Consider the following 14,858-nt stretch of genomic DNA (forward strand, 5'->3'; position numbering starts at 1 on the left):
TACTTGTTTGGAAAGTTATCTGGGTAACATGACGTGCCAATCATGATGTCCATCTTTAGGTACTGGCCTCTCCTGATAACATGTAAAAGGAACTTTTCTCAGCCCTGCTTGCTGGTCCTCATGGGGAGAGCCTCAGGAGCAAGGGCAGAAGACCCCCACCTTATTGCTAACGAAGGGTTATATCTCCTTAGGGGGGCATGGTAACAGGTCCTCTCAAAGTATTTTTAATTGTAATTATGTTCACAGGAAAATAATGAACAGATTCACTTGAACAATTAGGAATGTGTTCATTGTCATTTTGACACCACCCATCCAATTCTGGGAAATTTTCTAATGAAATGAAACAAATTCATGACATTTTAAAACGGTTTATCTATGGCAGTGAAAAAAATCAGGTAGAAAATAGGATTAAAGTAAACTATAGGTATTGTGATATAACTGTATAACAATAATTCTTAATATAATATTAATGACAACTCTTAAAGGAGAGTGTGTAAACGAACCCTTTCCACCTTCCCCAAACACTTTTATTTAAAATATATGAATGACTTAAGTTTTAGCTTGAATTTTAAGTTAAAACTTAAGTCTTTTAAATCTTAAAGGACATGATGTATGTATATGTATGGATGGTGATAAGAGTTGTATGAGTCCCTAATAAAATGTAAAAAAAGAAAAGAGGAGAAAAAAATGATTAGGGCAAAGACTGTACAGATGTGCTTTATACAATTGATGTATGTATATGTATGAACTGTGATAAGAATTGTATGAGCACCAATAAATTGTTAAAAAAAATCTTAAAGGACAAAATAGAGATAAACTGAAACTATTTACTGAGCTTAACAATCTTAACCATGCACTGAGGGGTTAGGTCCGGTTTTGGAATTTTAAAGGCAGATTTAGGAGAACATCTCTTATACTGAAGCCTTATATTCACCTTCTATTATAAGTTTATTATGCATGGATACATAGCTCCCCAACCGATTCCTAAGTATCTTGAGTCCCAGTGCTGTGTGAGACAGATGAAAGCTGCCCCAGGTTTCCAAGGCTGTAAGTCTTAATGGAAGCAGACTGCCACACCTTTCTTTCTTGGGTCAGCCAGTAGGTTCCAACTACTGAGGGTTTGTTTAGTAATAGAGCTCCTAACCACTGTACTACCAGGGCTCCTCTGTCCTGAGCACAGGGGCCTTAACTACTGTGTAGCTCAGGTACCAAACCCAGGATAGGCACCGAGCAGACATTCAGTAATTGAGCTGCCAAGTGACTTGACCTCACACGGTACGCTACATCACAGCTTGTTTAGCTTTCCTTAAAACTCAGCCAAAACCTACACTTTAAATAATTTTGTATCTCCCCAAAATCCACACAGGAGTGACAAGTTGGCCTAGAAAGAAGAGAAAGAGCATTAAATTCAGATTAGGTTGGAGAAAAGTTGTGACAATATCGAGGCTATAACAGGTGTGCCAAACTTTGATCCAGAAATTTCAGTTACAGTGTTTCCTCACGTGTGCAAAGAGACATGTGTGTAAGGATGTTACTTACAGCTCATTTATGTGGTCAGTTTTAAAGTATGGACTGCTGTTGTTACTCCGTAACCCTTCCCCCTGTCCAGGCAGCAGCTCCAGTGGTTCTATGCTCGTTTGTTTTAAGAGAGAGAGAGGACACAGAAGAGAGGAACAAGGGGCCTTTTCTTTGCTTTGTGTTTCAAAGGTCTAGGCAGATTGGGGAGAGACTTGATTGTGAAGCAGAGCTTCCACACCGCTTAGATCACACTTTCCCTGGATCCCAGTGAGGCAGTGCAGGAGAAGCCTTGACTAAGCGCCCTGTTCCTGCCTATGGCATGAGCCCCGAGCAGAGGACTGAAGAAAGCACAGCAACAGGTTTAGCAGATCTGAGTGCAGAGGATCTGCTTTTACAGGTAAAGTCCAGAAAAGCAGCAAGAACTGACTCACAGGAACCACATGTGTGCCAGGGTAGAGCTGCGCTCTCTCTGTAGGGCTCTCGGGGTGATTTTTCGGAAGTACTTTGCCAGGCCTTATTCTTGAGGTGCCTCAGAGTGAAGTTGAACCAGCAACCTCTCAGTTAGTAGCCAAGTGCTTAACCCTTTGCGCCATCCTGGGACTCCAAGGCTAACCACTTTTGGTTTTATTTTTTATTTTCTCTGAGCCATCGAATTGATTCTGACCCACAGTGAGCCTGTAAGGCAGCATATAACTACCCCTGTTGATTTGCATCCTTAAATCATCAGACGGAGCGGGAGAGAGATGAGGCTTCCTGCGCCTCTAAAGAGTTAACAGTCTCGGAAACCCACAGGCGCAGTTCTACCCTGTCCTATAGGGTGTGTATGATGTGCATTGACTACATGGCAGTGAGTTTGGTTTGTATTTTGTTTTGTTTTATGTTGCAGGGAACTGCATGTCCCTCAGCCCTGGATCAAAAGCCATATACAACCTTCATGTATTTACTCTCGGTTTTCTGTCATATAAATTGTGCCTAGTCTTCCTGCCCTTGTTCCCCCTGCGGTCATTAGTTACTTGACCTTTGCTAGGATTGGTGCTCAATTGCTAGCAGCCACTACGCTCATTGGATAACAACACACCTGGCGGCACTTCCGCCAGGCGCCCGGTATGCCTCATTAGCATGCGAACCGGTTTGAGCACAATTGCCCGCCATTTGGCAGGTGCGTGACTATTGGCTACCCCAGCTATACCTTATTTCCATATGACGTAATGGTGCCCGCCCTTCGCTGGCTATTTAAGCCTCTGCTCTCAGCTCAATAAACGAGACTTGATCAGACTCCTGTCTTGTCTCCATTTTCTGCGTCTCTTGCCCATCTTCATTCCCAGTCCCTCTTTCAGGTACCCACGCTGTTGATGACCCGCGGGACAGGTCATTACGTCATGTCGGAAAAGAGTCCTGCCTCCACTAAAGTGCAAGAACACTTTGTTCTATTAAACTGGCATTCCAAAAAATAAAAAAATAAAATAAACTGGCATTCCATGATGCTCACCTTCCCAACACAATCGCTGAAGACAAAGCAGGTGCTTAAGCAAATGTGGTGAAGAAGGCTGATGGAGCCAAGCTATCAAAACATACAACGTCTAGGGTCTTAAAGACTTGAAGGTAATCAAGCGACCATCTTGCTCAGAAGCAACAAAGCCCACATGGAAGAAGCACACAGGGAATCCAAAACAGATGAACCCCTCAGGACCAGTACTGAGAGTGGCAATACTGGGAGGGTGGAGGGAGCATGGGGTGGAAAGGGGGAACCGATGACAAGGATCTACATATAGCCTCCTCCTTGGGGGATGGACAACAGAGAAGTGGGTGAAGGGAGACATCCGACAGTGTAAGATATGACAAAATAATAATAATTTATAAACTATCAAGGGTTCGTGAGGGAGGGGGGAAGGAAGAGGGAGAGAGGAAAATGAGCTGATACCAAGGGCTCAAGCAGAAAGCAAATGTTTTGAGAATGATGATAGCAACAAATGTACAAATGTGGCAAATGTACAATGGATAGATGTATGGATTGTGATAAGAGTTGTACGAGCCCCCAGTAAAATGGTTAGAAAAAAAAAAGAATGGAGCCCTGGTGGCACTGTTGGGTAAGTGTTAGACTGCTGACAACAAGGCCAGTAGTTCGAGCCTATCAGCTGCTCTGAGGGAGAAAGCTGAGGCTGTCTGCTCTTGTGAAGATTTACAGCCTCAGAAACCGTATCTAGATCACCATGAATCAAAATGGTCTCTGTGGCAGCGGTTTGGTGTTCTTGTTTTGGGTATATAGAGCCAGAAGGTCTGGAGCCTGGGTGGCTTAGTGAGTCACACATCAGGCTACAAGCAAAAGGTCAGCAGTTTGAAACCAGCAGTCACTCCTCAGAGAAAGATGAGACTTCCTATTCCAGAAAGACTTACAGTCTCAGACGCCCACAGGGGCAGTTCACCCTCCCCCATAGGGTCACTCTGAGTCAGCAGGGATTTGGGGAGTCAGAAGGAGCCCTGTTGATAAAGTTCTCAGCTGCTGACTAAACATTGGTGGTTCAAACTCACCTCCCTCTCCATAAGATAAAGACAGAACAGTCTGTATTTATTAGGATAACTCCACAAATCCTGTTTGGCAATTCTATTCTGTTCTATAGGGTGACTATGAACCAGAATTGACTGGATGGAAGTGAATTTGGTTTGGATTGTGCATCTTCATACTTTACACTTTTTTTCTCAATTTAATGCCCCCACTCATCACTTATCTGACACTTCTGGCTCACAAATTTTATTTTCCTGATCTCTTAACTTTTCCATGATTGTTGTTATATCTATTCCTTCTGCATTCCGCCTTTCCTTAAAGTTTTATTTTATTTTTGTCTTAAATCATTATTGTCTTTTGGTAAATCACACAAAGAAAAAAGGTCTCTTATGTTTACCTGCTTATTTAAAACTTTGGGAGTGCTTACACTTGGCCTTGTAGATCTGGAAGACATCATTATTTTTAGAACCTATTTATTTTAAGAATGTTGTAATTTAAATTACTTCCTGGCAGTAATTTTCCAATATGCAAATCTTTACAAGCTAGGAAATATAATAGAAGGAATTACTTCAATTATAATAACAATACAAACATTTAAATGAACAAACAAACTCACTGCCATCAAGGGAATGCTAACTCACAACAACCCCCTATGGGTTTCCAAGACTATAACTCTTGACAGTCTTTTTCCCACAGGGCTGCTGGTGGTTTCAAAATGCCAACCATACAGATCCAGCCCAATGCATAACCACTACACCACCAGGGCTCCTAATTAAAACATAAGACATAAAAAGTCAGCTCGACAACAAAGGTAAAGAAGGACCTAGGAGAGAAAAGTTACAAAACTATACTGCCCAAACACTAACAACTACAATAATAGTTAATAACAGTTGCCATGAGTCCAATCTGACTCATAGTGACCTCAAGTATGTCATAGTGGGAGGGTCTTCCATGGAGTTTTTAATAGATGGGTTTTTTGAAGTAGACTATCAGGTCTATCTTTCCAGATGCCCTAAGTGGACTTGAACCATTAACTTCCATGAGCAGCAGAGTGTATTAATCATTTCTGCCACTTTGATAAAATTGTTATTGATATGTGCTCGAGTTGATTCTGACTCATAGCGACCCTGTATGACAGAGTAGAAATGCCCCATAAGGTGTCCTAAATTATACTTTTGATGGGAACAGAAAACCAAGTCTTCTCCCCCAGGAGTGGCAGGTGGTTTTGAACTGGTCACCTTTCATTTAATCACTAAGCTATAAAGATATAGATGGATGTTACTTTTTATGAGAGCAGGGTCATGCTTTATTCCTAGAAAGGAAGACAGTATACTAACCATTTTATTTCTGTTTCTTTAATCTCATGTAATTTTTGTGGCCAATACAGAGTAGGTGGAATTAGCTTTTTATTTATATGCTAAATGTGACAACCTATTTTTGATAAAATAATTGAGACTATTTATATATTAATAGCTTGCATAACTGATTTTTATCCAGCCCTCATGTTTTATATCTTCTACTCATTATCTCTTCCTGTTTCTCACTCTTTTTTCCTTTGTCCCTGATGTTGACTAAATGGATTTTCTTTAAAATTTCATTGTTCTAGAAATTGTTGTCAGCTAACTAATTCACTGCCATTAAGTCGATTCTGACTTATAGTGACCCTACAGGATAAGGTAGAACTGCCCCTGTGGGTTTCTAAAACTATAATTGCAGGAGTAGAAAGCCTCATTGTTCTTCTGGAAAGCAGTTGGTGGTTTCAAACTGCTGGCTTTGCCCTTAGCAGCTCAATGTATAACCACTACCCCACCAAGCTCCTTGTTGCTGTTTTGTTAATTAAGTGCTGTAAAGTTTGTTTCAACGCCTGGTAACCCTGTGTACAAGGACCGAAACATTTCCTGGTGCCACCCTCCTAGTCCATTCTTATGGTGGAGAAGTTTACGTTGTACAAAAAAAAAAAACAGTTATTATTTTCTGATTATAAAAAAATACCTCAAAAGAAACAAACAAACTCACTTCTAATTCAATTCCAATGCATGAAAGATATTTTGGGATTTATTTTTAAGCTAGGAAAAGAAATCCTGTAACTCCATCCTGTAGAGATAATCATTGTTAATAATTTAAAATCTCTTATGTTTTCAATTAATTTTTTAAAAGTAACATACAGTGCCAGTAAAGATGTCAAATAGTAGAGGCACTATCATGGACATGTTTTAGTTTTGCTAGGGAAAAAAGTACTAGAAAACAATGGATTTTCCAAAGACTGAATTATATTACTGTCATTTTCAAGATTTAAAGGACACAAGGGGCCTACCACATGCAGTTAGGTGCCATCTAGTCCTGTCTAACGCCGGATGTTGGAGAACAGAAAGAAACACTGTCCAGCACTGAGCCATCTCACCACCATTGTGTTTCAGCCCATTGTTGCAGACACTGTGTCAATCCATCTGTTGCAGACACTGTGTCAATCCATCTCCTTGACTACCTTCCTCTTTCTATTTTTTTAAAAATCATTTTATTGGGGGCTCGTACAACTGTGTGACAATCCATACATCCATCCATTGTGTCAAGCACATGTGTACATTTGTTGTCATCATCATTCTCAAAACATTTGCTTTCTACTTGAGCCCTTGGTGTCAGCTCCTCATTTTTCCCCTCCCTCCCCACTCCCTACTCCTTCATGAACCCTTGATAATTTATAAATTATTTTGTCATATATTACACTGACCAATGTCTCCCTTCATCCACTTTTCTGTTGTCCATCTCAATGGGATGGGGTTATATGTAAATCATTGTGATCAGTTCCCCCTTTTTCCCCCCACCTTACCCTTACCCTTCTGGTATTGCTACTCTCAGTATTGGTCGTGAGGGGTTTATTTGTCCTGGATTCCCTGAGTTTCCAGCTCTTATCTGTACCAGTGTACATGCTCTGATCTGGCCGGATTTCTAAGGTAGAATTGGGGTCATGATAGTGGGGGAGGAAGCTTTAAAGAACTAGAGGAAAGTTGTATGTTTAAATGGTGCTAGTATAGCACCCTGACTGGCTCGTCTCTTCTTTGTGACTCTTGTGTAAGGGGATATCCAATTGTCTACAGATGGGCTTTGGGTCTCCACTCCGCACTCCCCCTCATTCACAATGATATATTATTTTGTTCTTTGGTGCCTGATACCTGATCCCATCGACACCTCATGATCACACAGGCTAATGTGCTTCTTCCATGAGGACTTTGTTGCTTCTCAGCTAGATGGCCACTTGTTTATCTTCAAGCCTTTAAGACCCCAGATGCTATATCTTTTGATAGCCGGGCACCATCAGCTTTCTTCGCCACATTTGCTAATGCACCCATTTGGCTTCAGCGATCGTGTCCAGTGAACAATACAGAATGCCAGGTTACTAGAATAAAGTGTTCTTGCATTGAGAAAGTACTTGAGTAGAGGCCCAATGTCTGTTTGCTACCTTAATATTAAACCTATAAACATATGTACATAGATATATTTCCCTATTGTTATATATAAATATATTTATATATGTACATACCTGTATTTAGACCTCTATAAATGTCCTTTGCCTCCTAGTTCTTTCCTCTATTTATTTCTCTTTACTATCCTCTTGTCTCACTATCATGTTCAGCCTTCATTCAGGTTTCAGTAATTCCTGTCGGCTACATTGCCCTTGATCAAGCCCTACCAGGCATCCTATACCCTCCACGCTATCAATTTTAGATCACTTGTAGTTCCCTTGTCCATGGGTTTGTTAACACTCACTTCCTTTCCCCTGCCTCCCCTTCTTCCCTGTCTCTCCAGAACCACTGGTCTCCTTGCTTTCTCCACCAGATCGTTTATCCCGCCTATCTTATCTAGATAGACATGCAGAGGCAATAATGAGAGCAAAACAATGAAACTGTTGACCAAAAAAAGTGCCTATAAATTGTTCAAAATGTTTGTTGAACTTTAGGAGTGTTTTCCGGTTGAGTCTGATGGGGTGCCACACCCTGGCCACAAGGTCTATTTTTGGTGTTCCCCGGGGACTTCATTGCTTTGCTCCCCTTGCTGCTCTGTTGCACATCCTTAGCATCTTGCCCCAGAGTGGTGGGATCGGAAAGGGCACAATGCTCATACTGTGTCTCCAGTGTTGTCCCCCGCAATGCTGTGGGTCAGTGAGGGACATCGTGTCTCGTTGTGGGGCCGGCCCTATGGTCCTCTCTGTGCATAGCTGCTCTGAGCAGGAATACTGTCTTCAGTGTAGGGTGGGCCAGGATGTGTTCCACTCTGTCTCCTTCCCTCTTTGTTTGCTCCTGCGTGCTCTGATCAGACGTGCCCCTCTCCCTGAGCTGTAGCTTCTGCACTGTCCTCTGAAGTGAATTCTTCTGGTGGGCAGGGGGTGTCCACGTAGTTGAGATTGGAACTAGTCCGCAGACCTCGCTATTGGTTCCCTATTTCAAGAACGTATGTTGCACTCACTCACGTCTTGCCGCACTGGGTGAAGTCTGACCGACCTGTTTTATTCAGCATAATGTCTTTTCCCAGGGATTTGACTCTCTTCATAACATGTTCCAAGTGCGTATTTCATCCAAAACAATTCAAAGGCATCAGTTCTTCTGCAGTCATCCTTATTTAATGCCCAGCCTCCACATGCATTTGAGGCGATTGACATATTGTAGACCTTAAAGTGACATATCTGTTCTTGAACACTTTAAAGACCTCTTGTGGAGCTGGAGGCACAGGGAATCCAGGGCGGATGATCCCTTCAGGACCAGTGGTGTGAGTGGAGATGCTGAGAGGGTAGAGGGAGGGTGGGTTGGAAAGAAGGAACCGATGACAAGGATCTACATGTGACCTCCTCCCTGGGGGACAGACAACAGAAAAGTGGATGGAAGGAGACGTCGGACAGGGCAAGATATGACAAAATAATAATTTATAAATTATCAAGGGCTCATGAGGGAGGGGGGAGCAGTGAGGGAGGGGGAAAAAGAGGAGCTGATGCCAAGGGCTTAAGTGGAGAGCAAATGCTTTGGAAATGATGAGGGCAATGAATGTACAGATGTGCTTTACACAATTGATGTATGTATGGATTGTGATAAGAGTTGTATGAACCCCTAACAAAACGTTTAAAAAAAAAGACCTCTTGTGTAACAGATTTGCCCAATGCCCTACTTTGTTTGATTTCTTGACTGCTGTTTTCATGAGCATTGATGGATTTAAGTAAAATGAAATTTTTTTAATTGGCTTTTAAAAATTTATTGTTATTTTAATCTTTTTATTGGGGGCTCGTACAACTCTCATCACAATCCACACATCCATTGAATCATGCATTTTTGTACATGTTGCCCTCATTCTCTTCTAGACATTTACTTTCTATTGAGCCCTTGGCATCAGCTTTCCTCCCCCCCCCAAAATGAAATTCTTAACAAGTTCAATTTTTTAGTTCTCACAATGCTTTCTATCGGTCCACTTGTGAGGGGTTTTGTTTTCTTTACATTGAATTGTATCCATCTGGAAGACTTGGATCTTCATCAGTAAGTACTTTAAATCCTCTTAGCCTTCAACCAGCAAGGTTGTGTTATCTCCATAATGATGGTCCTAGTGAGCCTTCCTCTAACCCAGACACCTCATTCTTCCTTACATAGTCAAGCTTCTCAAATCATGTGCTCAGCATACAGATTGGACAAATTTGGTGAAAGTATACAAAGCTGATGTATACCTTTCCTGATTTAAAATCATGCAATACTCCTTCGTTCTGTTTGAACAACTGCTTTTGGTTTTTCAAGAACACAGTTATGTGTTCTGAAATTCCCATTCTTCACAATGCTATCCATAATTTGTTAAGAGCCACACAAAGCCGAACACCTTTGCAAAGTGCATAAAACACCAGTAAACATCTTTCTCTTGTTCTCTGCTTTCAGCCACGATCCAGTGACATCTACAGTGATTTCCTTCATTCCACAATCTCTTCCGAATCCAGCTTGAATTTCTGGCCCCTCGCTGTCAATGTATTGTGCAGCTGCTTTTGAATTATCTTCAGTAAAATTTTACTTGCATATGATATTAGTGATATTATTTGATGATTTCCATTTTCTATTAGTTATCTTTTCTTTGAAATGGGCAAAAATATGAATGTCTTCCAGTTGATTGGCGAGCTAACGACCTTCCAAATTTCTTGGCATAGACTAGTGAATGCTTCTAGTGTTGCATCTTTTCATTGAAACATTTCAATTGTTGTCAGTCAATGTCTGTGGCCATGTTTTTACGATAATACCTTCAGTACAGCTTGGATTTCTTTCTTCAATATTGTCAATTAAAAAAAATCAATTCTTGAAACAGTTGAATGTTTACCTTTTTTTGGGGGAGCAGTATAATAACTGTGTATTCTTTCTATTGTCCTGTCCTATTTAATTATCTCCTTCCATCTTCTTTTGATGCCTCCTTTGCTATTCAATATTTTTTTTTACTATTCAATATTTTTCCCACAGAGTTCTTCAGCATTTCAACTAGAAGTTTGAATTATTTCTTAGCTATTTCACCTTGAGAAACAGAGTGTGTTCTTTTTTTGATTTTGAATTTCAGGCCGTTGCACATTTCCTTATAATGCTTCATTTTCCTTATAATCCTTATTTTTAGAAGTCATTTTATTGGGGGCTCGTACAGCTCTTATCACAATCCTTACACCCATTGTGTCAGCACATTTGTACATTTGTTGCCCTTATCATTCTCAAAACGTTTGGTTTCTACTTAAGCCCTTGGGAACAGCTCCTCATTTTTCCCCTCCCTCCCCGCTCCCCCTTCTCTCATGAACCCTGGATAATTTATAAATTATTATTATTTTGTCATGTCTTACACTGTCCGACATCTCCCTTCACCCACTTTGCTGTTGTTCATCCCCCAGGGAGGGGATTATATGTAGATCCTTATAATTGGTTCCCCCTTTCTACCCCACCTTCCCTGCATCCTCCCGGTATCAACACTCTTACCACTGGTCCTGAGGAGGTCATCTGTCCTGGATTTTTCCTGTGTTTCCAGTTCCTATCTGTACCAGTGTACATTCTCTGATCTAGCTGGATTTGTAAGATATAATTAGAATCATGATAGTGGGGGGGGCGGGGTGGAAGCATTAAAGAACTAGAGGAAAGTTGTATATTTCATTGTTGCTACACTGTACCCTGACTGGCTTGTCTCCTCCCCGTGGCCCTTCTATAAGGTAATGTCCAGTTGCCTAAAGAAGGGCTTTGAGTCCCCATTCCGCATTCCCCCTCATTCATAATGATATGATTTTTTTGTTCTTTGATGCCTGATACTTGATCCCATCAACACCTTGTGATCACACAGGCTGGTGTGCTTCTTCCATGTGGGCTATGTTGCTTCCGAGCTAGATGGCTGCTTCTTCACCTTTACGCCTTTAAGACCCAGACGCTTTATCTTTTGATAGCTGGGCACCATCAACCTTCTTCACCACATTTGCTTATGCATCCATTTGTCTTCAGCGATCGTGTCTGGAAGATGAGCATCATGGAATGCCAGTTTAATGAAACAAAGGGTTCTTGCATTGAGGGAGGACTTGAGTAGAGGCCAATGTCCATCTGCTACCTTAATACTAAACCTATAAATATATCTACATAGATCTATTTCCCCATCCTCATATAGGAATATATTTACATATGTACATGCCTGTATTTAGACCTCTATAAATGTCCTTTGCCTTCTAGTTCTTCCTTCTATTTCATTTTACTTTCCCCTTGTCTCACTATCATGCTTAGCCTTCATTTGGGTTTCAGGAATTCCTCTAGGTCACATTACCCTTGATGGAGCCCTACCAGGCCTTTTACACCCTCCTCACTACTGATTTTGGATCACTTGTTGTTCCCTTCCTGGGTTTGTTGACACCACTTCCTTTCCCCCACATTCCCCCTCTCCCATAAAGCTTTATTTTCTCAGGGTGCCTTTTGAATTTTTCTGTTCAGGTCTTATACTTCATTATTTCTTTCATTCACTTCAGGTACTCTAAGTTTAAGAATAAATTTCAGTCTCCTCTCACATTTATTTTTGTCATTTCTTTCTTCCTGTCTTTTCAATTATTTTTGTTTTTCTTTTAATCATTTCATTAGGGGCTCATACAACTCTTATCACCATACATACATACATTGGTTTTGTAAAGCACATTTGTACTTTTATTTCCCTCATCATTCTCAAAACATTTGCTCTCCATTTAAGCCCTAACATCAGGTCCTCATTTTTTCTCCTCCCTCCCACTTCCCCATTGCTCATGAACCCTTGATAATTTATAAATTATTATTTTGTCATATCTTGCCCTATCCGATGTCTCCCTTCACCCACTTTTCTGTTGTCCGTCCCCCAGGGAGGAGGTCACATGTAGATCCTTGTAATCGGTTCCTCCTTTCCAAGCAACCCTCCCTCTACCCTCCCAGCATCGCCACTCACATCACTGGTCCTGAAGAGATCATCCACCCTGGATTCCCTGCGTTTCTAGTTCCTATTTGTCCCAGTGTACATCCTCAGGTCTAGCCAGATTTGCAAGGTAGAATTGGGATCATGATAGTGGGGGGGAAAGAGGAGTGAGGAAGCATTTAGGAACTAGAGGAAAGTTATATGTTTCATCATTGCTACATCACACCCTGACTGGCTCGTCTCCTCCCCAAGACCCTTCTGTAAGGGGATATCTGTAAGGTGGCCTACAAATGGGCTTTGGGTTTCCACCCCGCACCCCCCCCACTCATTCACTATGGTAAGATTTTTTTGTTCTGATGATGCCTGATACCTGATTCCTTCGACACCTCGTGATCACACAAGCTGATGTGCTTCTTCCATGTGGGCTTTGCTGCTTCTGAGCTAGATAGCTGCTTGTTTACCTTTAAGACCCCAGATGCTATATCTTTTGATAGCCGGACACCATCAGCTTTCTTCACCACATTTGCTTATTCACCTGTTTTGTCTTCAATGGTTGTGTCAGGAAGGTGAGCATCATAGAATGCCAATTTAATAGAAGAAAGTATTTTTGCATTGAGGGAGTACTTGAGTGGAGGCCCAACGTCCTGCTACCTTAATACTAAACTTATAAATATATGCACATAGATCTATTACCCCATCCTCATATATAAATATATTTGCATATGTACATGTCTTTATCTAGACCTCTATAAATGCCCTTTGCCTCCCAACTCTTTCCTCTATTTCCTTTGACTTTCCTCTTGTCCTACTATCATGCTCAGTCCCCACCAGGGTTTCAGCAATTCCTCTTGGTTAAATTACCCTTGATCATGTCCTACCAGGCCTCCCACACCCTCCTCACCACCAATTTGGATCACTTGTTGTTCCCTTGTCCCTGGGTTTGTTAACACCACTACCTTTCCCCCCACCTCCCCCTCTCCCATGTCCCTCCAGAACTGTCGGTCCCATTGTTGTTTTCTCCTCCAGATTGTTCATCCAGCCCATCTTATTTAGACAGACCTGCGGAGATAATAACATGCACAAAAACAAGACAGAGAAAAACCAAGCAACAATATACAACAAAACAATGACAAAAACCAAAACAAAACACAAGAAAGAAAAGCGTGTAGTTAGTTCAAGGATTGTTTGTTGGCCTTTAGGAGTGTTGTCCAGTCCAGTCTGTTGGGGCACCACACCCTGGCCCCAAAGTCCACCTTCAGCATTCCCTGGGGACCTTGCCACTCCATTCCCTTGCTGTTCTGTTGCATCTCCTTAGTGTTTTGCCTTGGTGTGGCGGGATCAGATCGGGTGCAATTCCCACACTGTGTCTCTGGTGTCCCCTGTAGGGCTATGGGTCAGTGAGGGGTGTCATGTCTCATAGTGGGGCCAACCATGTGGTCTTCTCCGTGGACTGGCTTCTCTAATTGGGAACATTGTCTTCATGGCCTGGTGGGCCAGGTTGTGCTCCACTCTCTCCTCTTACCCCTTCATCTGCTCCTGTGTGCTCCGATCAGATATGTTACTCTCTCCAGAGCTGCAGATTCAGTGCTGTCCTTAGAAATATATTATTTTGTGGGGAGGGGAAGGTGTTCACGTAGTAGTTGGGATTGGGGCCGGCCCCCCAGACCTCTCCACTGGTTCCCTGCTCCACGCTGGCATGTTGCATTCACAACTTGGAGCACATGGTTGAAGTCTGGTCTCTCTTTCCCTGTGGAGATACAAACAATACCCTCCCCTTGGGTGGGTTAGTGCCCTGTGCCCCTGCTACCCATTTTTGCTTTCTTTGTGCTTGATGTTGTATCACAACTCTTCAGGTCTTCTGTCATTAATATTCAATATGTCTCATGTGAGATATGCTGAAGATCTCATTTTGACTTTAGTGGACTAGTTTTAATTTTCTTCAACTTCAACCTGAACTTGCATATTAGCAACTGATGGTAAGTTGCACAATCAACCCATGACCTTGTTCTGACTGATGATATTCAACATCTCCACCATTTCTCCCCACTGATGTAGACAGTTTGATTGTATTTAATCTGGTGAGGTCCATGTGTATGATCACTATTTATGTTGTTGAAAAAGGTATTTGCAATGATGAAGTTGTTGGTCTTCAAAAATTCCAAGGTTAAATTTTCCAATTATTGATTTTTTCCTCTTTATTTCTAACGTTTGCATTCCAATCACCAATAATTAACAGTGTATCTTGATTGCATGTTTGATCAATTTCTGCCTGAAGAAATTGATAGAGTTATTCATCATAGCTTTAGTGGTTGATGCAAAAAATGGAATAAGAGTTCTATTAACTGGTCTTCCTGATTGTGTATATATATTATTCTATCACAGTTAGAATTGTACTTCAAGATAGATCTTGAAATGGTCTTTTGATAATGAACGTGAT

The sequence above is a fragment of the Tenrec ecaudatus genome, chromosome 10, assembly GCF_050624435.1.
Source record: "Tenrec ecaudatus isolate mTenEca1 chromosome 10, mTenEca1.hap1, whole genome shotgun sequence".
NCBI classification, from domain to species: Eukaryota; Metazoa; Chordata; class Mammalia; order Afrosoricida; family Tenrecidae; genus Tenrec; species Tenrec ecaudatus.